Raw genomic sequence first — 7,860 nt, 5'->3', positions numbered from 1 at the left:
TTACAATCTCCAAAGAACTAATAAAATATTTCGTGTCTTTTTTAAACTTCTCTCAGAGCTCACAATCAGTTATCAATTTTATTTTTACTAATATTGATCTTTTGCGAAATAATCATTTCCGAATTATGATTAGTCAAAGGTAAACATTGCATATCTTATCTGCATAGGTATTGTCAATTAGTAATTCACATAGGTTTCGTATTTTTAGTCTGTTTCAGTATTAGTGAATTTGTGAAGTTATAAATTGTTCTAACTTCTTTTGGATTGAATTTGTTGATTATTTTATTAAAAACACATTAAAAAGTAAGTTTTATTTATTCGCGATTAGTTAATAGAAAAGGTCATGTGATCATTATGGATAAAAGGCTGAGTAAAGTAATAATAATGGATAATTGAATTTAATTGATTAATATTGCTTGCTACAAAACTAAGTCATTACTGATTCTATATGCTTCTTGTAAAATAAGGGAAATTTTTCAATTTAATGGTAGGGTAGTTTTAAGAAAATAATGGAAGTCAATGTAGGTAACACAGCATCAAAAAATATAGCCAATTAATACTCTTGTTAAATACTGGTAATATTATTTGTTCATTATCTATACATAAATTAATTTATTTTTTTAAGTATTCTCATAATATTTTAATTGCTTGACAGCTTTTGTCATGATAGAAACAAAATATGAGGGAAATAAAGATAAAATATAATTTATTAACATGTGCTAAAAAATGTAAGAGCAATGATTGTTTTCGCTGCTCTTTGCTGTAGATAAAAAAAAATTAAATATGCTGAAGCTTTAACTCTTAGTGAAACATGATTATTTTAAATGAATCATAATAAAACATTTAAAATTGTTATCATGTCTATGTAAATTAGTATTCAGTCTACAACTTCGTACACGAAAAAGAAAGGTAGCCTAGATCAGTGATTCTCAAAGTGAGGGTGGCGACTGCCAAGGGAGTCGTGATAATATTTAGGGGATGTAGGAAAACTGGTAACAGGTCATGTTCTGAAATCTCAAATCCAAACAAGTAAAATTAGCAATATTAGTATTTTGGAATTAAAATATTTCAACATCTTGATGTGAAGCAATTATGAAGCCATACTAAAAATATGTACCTAAAGCTGCTATTAATCAAAATTATTTTTAATTTAAATCAACTTTCTCGATGAGATTTTTTATTTTATTTATTGTACTACGTATTGTTTATATTTAATGAAACTATTCAAGTATTTTATTAAAAAAGAGAAATGTTAGCTGCTTCAGTTGAATGGTATAATTGTACCTACATATTTTGATATTGGAATAATTGTTTGCAGCAATATAAATTTTAGTTAAAAAATATTTTTTAAAATACTTTAAATGTTACAAAGGTATCAATGTACTTAAAATCTTATAATATTGGTTCAAATTTATGTTATCAGTATAGCAAACTATTATCTTTATTGCCGAAAGTTTGATCGTTTATTATTGGATTGTCTACATTGTTTATTACTTTTCGTTTCGTATAAAAAGCGATGAAGTTCATCGAGCTTTCTATACAAAACTTAACATATATTTAGTACATGAATAGTAGCAGAAATAAGAAATTTTGTAATGATGAGAATGTCTAAAATTTTAAATGAAAAAGGGATTATGTTTAAAGTACAAAAAAATTATTTGCTTATATACTAGGTTAGTGTTTCATAATTTTTTTTTTATAGTAACTACCAGGTGAATGCTACTAAATATCGCGCACATGTAATGTGCCTGCAAGGTTTAACATATGTACAAGATAACTAATAATTGCTCACATCTTATCTTTTTTGGGTAAATAAATGTGTTGTTTTCATAAATAAAGTAAAATTTTGCAAACCTCCAACCTAAGTGCGAAACAGTAATTAGTAAATCTTACTGTAGACTGTAGTTCTCCACCTAATAAAAGTGAATTTCATTGAATTTTGGGACCGGAATTTGTTTCTGTGTACTAGAATTTGTTATTATAAAAGTGCAATATGAAACTATTACGTGACAATATAACAACAAATATAATATTCCTTTTTTATGTTTATTGAATGAGAAGAAGGGATTCTTTATTTAGGAAGAAAAGTTTATTTTCGTTGCTGTTAAATCTGGTGGATATTTAGATTCGTTCAAATATTTTTCAGAATGAATAAACCATTCTAAATATATCCTTTTCAAACAAACTATAGTTGTTTATATAGGTACAAATCTACTCAAAAACTAAAATGATTGATAAAATGAACCGTTAAGTATATTAGATCATTAAAAATCATCATTGTAAATTACAATCTCCAAAGAACTAATAAAATATTTCGTGTCTTTTTTAAACTTCTCTCAGAGCTCACAATCAGTTATCAATTTTATTTTTACTAATATTGATCTTTTGCGAAATAATCATTTCCGAATTATGATTAGTCAAAGGTAAACATTGCATATCTTATCTGCATAGGTATTGTCAATTAGTAATTCACATAGGTTTCGTATTTTTAGTCTGTTTCAGTATTAGTGAATTTGTGAAGTTATAAATTGTTCTAACTTCTTTTGGATTGAATTTGTTGATTATTTTATTAAAAACACATTAAAAAGTAAGTTTTATTTATTCGCGATTAGTTAATAGAAAAGGTCATGTGATCATTATGGATAAAAGGCTGAGTAAAGTAATAATAATGGATAATTGAATTTAATTGATNTTTTTAATCAACAAAATTTGGTGCAAATTAAATGTTATTGTTATTGTTCCACCTGCTTACTGAAATTCTATTAAAGGTAGAATCAAAATATTTTTCTATGTAAAACAAATAAAAATTGATATATAAATTACGCATTTACAAAAAACGGTGATGGGGCAGCGATCTCAAACACTTTATTTTCTTTTTTCCAATATACTGAATCAAATAATTAATTCAAATTAAATTAGCCAGTTAAACGAAAGTATCATCAAGGGAATAGCTTCGTTAAGTCTGGGTGGCCTAAGGTTTACGAATTGAATGTCCTGGCTCATATGCTAACTTAATGCTGTAAGGTTTAAGACGTGATTGAAGTAGGAAGTGTGTTTCTCATTTCACAGAATTTGAAAATACCATTTGAAAGCATTTTACATCAAGGGAACATTTTAAAAATTATTACTCAACTTGTGATAAGACCAATTGTAACTATTTGTATTCAAAAATTTTTATTGAGAAATTGTGAAAGAACACAAACCTGCAGCTAGTATTACATTCTATTTTACGTATGTGATACGTACATATCAATTAAACTGACCAATAGGTGTTGCAAATGTGATTTTGAATGATGTAAAGATATATATTACTTATTCCTCTGAACTGAAAGCTTTCCCGAGTTTTCTTTCTGTGAGTACGTAACATGATTGCTAAGTTATCTACATATCCTGGAAAAACACTTCCTGGTCGCGGGATGATGAAAAAGTGTATCTATGTATAGGAAATAAACGTGCAATCTGAGAAATTCCTTATATTTCATCCCTATAGGTACTTATTATCTCTCTGAGTTTTGAGTTATGTGAGATTGTCATACTTCCGAAACTCTCGGTGTTTTTGATTACATAGATTTTAATATCTACAATAATTTGTTGTCACCTTATAGGATAGCTTAGTTGTTAATTAATTTGAGACCAAGAAATAGCATCAAGCAGAAATAGGAAAATAAGGGGCCTCGATATTTTGGGTTCCCTAGAATGATGGCGTCCTCTGGGGTAAAACAGTCCAAACGTAAACTAGTCCCCCATTCGGATGTCCGGGCGGGGACTACCTCGGGGGTGCAATATTTCACGAGTCGGAGCGTGGAATGTTAGAACCATGCTGCAAGTAGTAAGGTGACCATACGTCCCGGATTGGCCGCGACAGTCCCCGATTTCCACTTTGCATCCCGGATTTTTTAGAAGCAATATTTGTCCTGGATTCAGGTTTTTTGTCCCGGATTGTCCCGAATTTTTGAATAAAATACTGATTTTTATTATATCCTTAAATAGTATTTATGTATAATTTTTGTTAAAAAAATTATTAAAAAAATCATATTTAAGTTATTTAACTTAACTACCCCCTACCCGCTACAAGTTCCCGTCCCGAATTTGAAATAAAAAAATATGGTCGCCTNATGTATAATTTTTATTAAAAAAAATTATTAAAAAAATCATATTTAAGTTATTTAACTTAACTACCCCCTACCCGCTACAAGTTCCCGTCCCGAATTTGAAATAAAAAAATATGGTCGCCTTGCAAGTAGGGAAATTAGAGAATTGGAACCGCTATATCATCTACAAATCTTGTATATCTGACCCTAATGTTGTTCTGTTTTTATGTTTATCGCATCTTGGATATGTAGATTAAAAAGTAGCGGTGACAATCCCGTAGGAAAAATTTCAATTGAACTTCAATGAGAAGCAATGGAAAATTTGTAAATTCCATTCAAAACCATTTGCCATAAATGGAAAAATAATTGTTTCCACTTACAATAATTCGATGTGCATTCTTGTCTGACTTCCTTTCTTGTATTCACTTTTCTATGCTGGTCATTAGGATTATACATTCTAAGTTTAGATCACGTGATTTTGTCTTTTAGTAAAGTTTAACTTTGGTCACAAGGGTTGTTTCCTGGTTACCTTACGCTATGTTCGGATGCTTTGAAAAGTTTTTTAAGGTTTAATAAATAATTTATTAGAAACAATTTTGCAGAAAAAAGTCCCTTGTGGTTGATTAATTATTTCAACGTTTAATTAGTAATTAGCTAGGTAAGATAAATAAAAAAGAAGAATTGTGTGTATATTTCGTAAATAGTAAATTTTTACAACTTCTTCTGAACACACTGTATAACTTTTGTGCATATTAATGACAGGCTTGTTAAGTATGATTTTTTAAAAAGTTGCATTCACTTTTACTGTAAAGCAAAGGCTTTTATTTTATAGAATTAAAAGATCTGATGATTTGAAAGAATCCAGCGTCATAAATAATGTCATTTTTTTAGTTTATTTCCGTTAACCTAATATGTATTCAAATTCTAATCACTTATGGAGCTCTCTAAATGAACGTGGAAGCAAGTTTTCAGTTTTAATATGGAAAAATTTCACATTACAAAGACGAAATCTTCTTCAAACCATTTTTCAAATTATAATTCCAGTTTTATTTTGTTTGGTACTTATTGTACTGAGAGGGATAATTAAAATGAATTATAATCCTGAAGGAAGAAACTACACTTCATTTCCGATTGAAATAAATGGCAAGTAAGTTATCATTAACATCTTAAAACGAATGAGCTAAGATTTACTCTTGTTGAAGTTATTCAGTATTGGTTCATTCCCCGATAAATCCTGAGATTGATAAAATAATGAATGAGGTTGCAAACAGATTGGGACTGTCAAGTATTCCTTTTAAAACGGCAACAGAAATGCAGAGATTTTTACAAAGTTGGGAAAGTCCCGAACTTGTTTTTGCAGCAGTTGAATTTGATGATAGTTTATCTGGTACCGACAGTATTCCTGAACAAGTTACCATAACTTTAAGGTACTTAAAGAGGTTCTAGAGTTACATTTATAAAGAAATTAATTTTGCAAAAGATATTAATTGTTATTGGTCCAAATATGCCTAAAATCGTAAACAGGTGACCCCTTCAACACAATGGTTTATGGATAAAAAGTCAGTCAGTTAAATAAAAGTACAAGGTGTCCGGAAAGAACAGGGGGTATTTGTATCTGCGGTGTCCCTGTAACGGCGCAGTTCGGAGGTGTGCGGTATCCGTCTCAATCAGTTCGCAAACGCAGTCAAGAACTTGACATTAAAAAATCGTCGTTACAGAAGATTCTGAAGCAAGATTTACATCTTACAGCCTACAAAATTCAGTTAGTTTAAAAACTGCACGTTACCCACTATCTTCTCCGACTGAATTTTGCAAATGAAATGCTTCAACGCTTTCCAACGTTTGAAAACATTCTGTTTAGTGACGAAGCGAATTTTCACTTAAATAGTCATGTAAACAAATAGAACTGTTGCTACTGGGCCAAAGAAGATCCAAGATATAAACATGAACAACCACTACATAGTCCAAAAGTTATTGCTGGGCTAGCATGTTTGGTGAAAGCATCATTGGGCCTTCTTTTTTTGAAGACCGGCGAGGGCGAACACTTACGGTAAACAGTTACTGGTATTGTGACATGTTAAGAAACTTTTTGGTTCCACAACTGCAAGAGTTTGGTGGTTTTAATGTGGAAAGATGATTTCAACAAGATGGGACCACTTGGCACACCTTAAACCAATCGCTTGCGGTTGTTAATCAATTGTTTCCGGAAAAAGTGATCTCTGGTGGAGGCACTATCAACCGGCTTTCGAGATTCCCGATCTTACACCTCCTGCTTATTTTTATTTATGGAGATATCTTAAAGAGAACGTGTATGCAAACAAACCACGATCTCTACTACAATTAAAGCACAATATCCACACCGAAATGGCCGCCGTTTCCAGGGAGATGTGTAGACGCATGGCGGCTAATTTCCGTTTTCGATTGGAGAAGTGCCAGCAGCGCGAGGGTCTACATTTGGACAACATCATTTTTGACACTTAACTTTCTAAAACTTTGTTTAAAAACAAGATATTTTTTTTTGACTTGTAATTTCATTAATTGAATTTACAAACACCTCCTACCCTTTCTGGACATCCTGTATCATATTAACTAAACACTAGTGATATCAAAAAACATTGTGCCAAAATTGCTATGCTGGAGGTCGAGTCAGGGGTCACGGTGTTTATACCAACTTTCGATCCTAAACATTAAAGGGAACATTGTTTCTTATCAATTATTATGTATCATTTTATGTGAAATATGTTTAGAAGCCAATGAGTTAATTGCCCATTTATTAAGAGTATTCTGTCTCCCATCAATATTCAGTAAGAATTTAGACTAGGTTACTTCGTTTTAGTTTATTACTCTTAATTTATTCTTCTTCTGTAAAGTGAATATTTCACGTTTTAGTTTTGCGTTTTACGTAGTATAGATATACATAATTATTTATTAGATTTCCATCATCTCTTCGAAAATCTGGTGGGATTGGCGAGGAACTTATATGGCATACTTGGCAAACAACAAGACTGTTTCCCTTAGAAATATATCCTGGTCCACGAAATAGTGACTATGGATTTGGAGGTCCACCAGGTAGTAAAATCATCGTTTGTTATTTAAATAAAATATTCGATTTAAAACCTTGTACGGTGTACCACGCACAATATTCATTGGTATAATTAGTATACAGAAGTAAAGATATGTTGCTTCCAAAAATTGATGCAATTCCTTCAAGGTATATGCATAAGAAAAGCGAAGGAAAAGGTTTTGATTCGAAGGTTTGCTTTAAGGTAAAAGGTTTTACATAATTTGTATTTATAAGAAGAACCATCTGCTCAAAAACTAAAGGATTTGCTTCTAAAAAGAGGAATCTAGGTTCACAACAACTTTTCTCGCTCTTTTCAACTTTTCAGTAGCTGCTCAGGCATCACACAGCTTGAAACGTAAACATTTATGTATTTGTAGGACTGTTTTGTGTTAAAATCTATCTAGAAGGACTTTAATCCGAAGCATTTCTTTGCAAGGAAAACGTATAGATTATGGATACGAATTGTAGCAAAAGCTTTTACTTTTACCTTTTGCTTCTACCTTTTACTTGAAAGTAAATTATTATTCTTAACTAATAATAATGGGTGGATTTTTAAAGCAAAGTAAAAATAATCATGCCGTAACTTGAAAACAAAAATTAATAAATTAGTATTCTTTATTTAAATGGTTCTAAAGTCCCTCCAATAAAAGTATATTTAAATAAATTGATTTTATAAACTCCCCCCCCCCTTGTTCTATGCGCTCC

The 7,860-nt window shown here is 30.7% G+C and overlaps 1 long non-coding RNA gene across 5 annotated transcripts; it reads left to right on the top strand.

Annotated features, from left to right (window-relative positions):
• The first annotated feature begins 206 nt into the window (after positions 1-206).
• LOC112904930 lies at positions 207-7,851 on the top strand. Of its 5 annotated transcripts, XR_003231460.1 has the most exons (5): positions 207-303; positions 1,703-1,808; positions 4,983-5,238; positions 5,294-5,518; positions 7,024-7,851. It is a non-coding gene; the product is annotated as an uncharacterized LOC112904930 (long non-coding RNA). The 5 variants fall into 5 exon arrangements; XR_003231459.1 differs by lacking the exon at positions 1,703-1,808; XR_003231457.1 differs by lacking the exon at positions 207-303 and having other exon boundaries at positions 1,643-1,808.
• Positions 7,852-7,860: the final 9 nt, after the last annotated feature.

This window comes from Agrilus planipennis, unplaced genomic scaffold (genome assembly GCF_000699045.2).
Source record: "Agrilus planipennis isolate EAB-ADULT unplaced genomic scaffold, Apla_2.0 scaffold228, whole genome shotgun sequence".
NCBI lineage: Eukaryota > Metazoa > Arthropoda > Insecta > Coleoptera > Buprestidae > Agrilus > Agrilus planipennis.
This window is presented reverse-complemented; position numbering and strand designations above follow the sequence as displayed.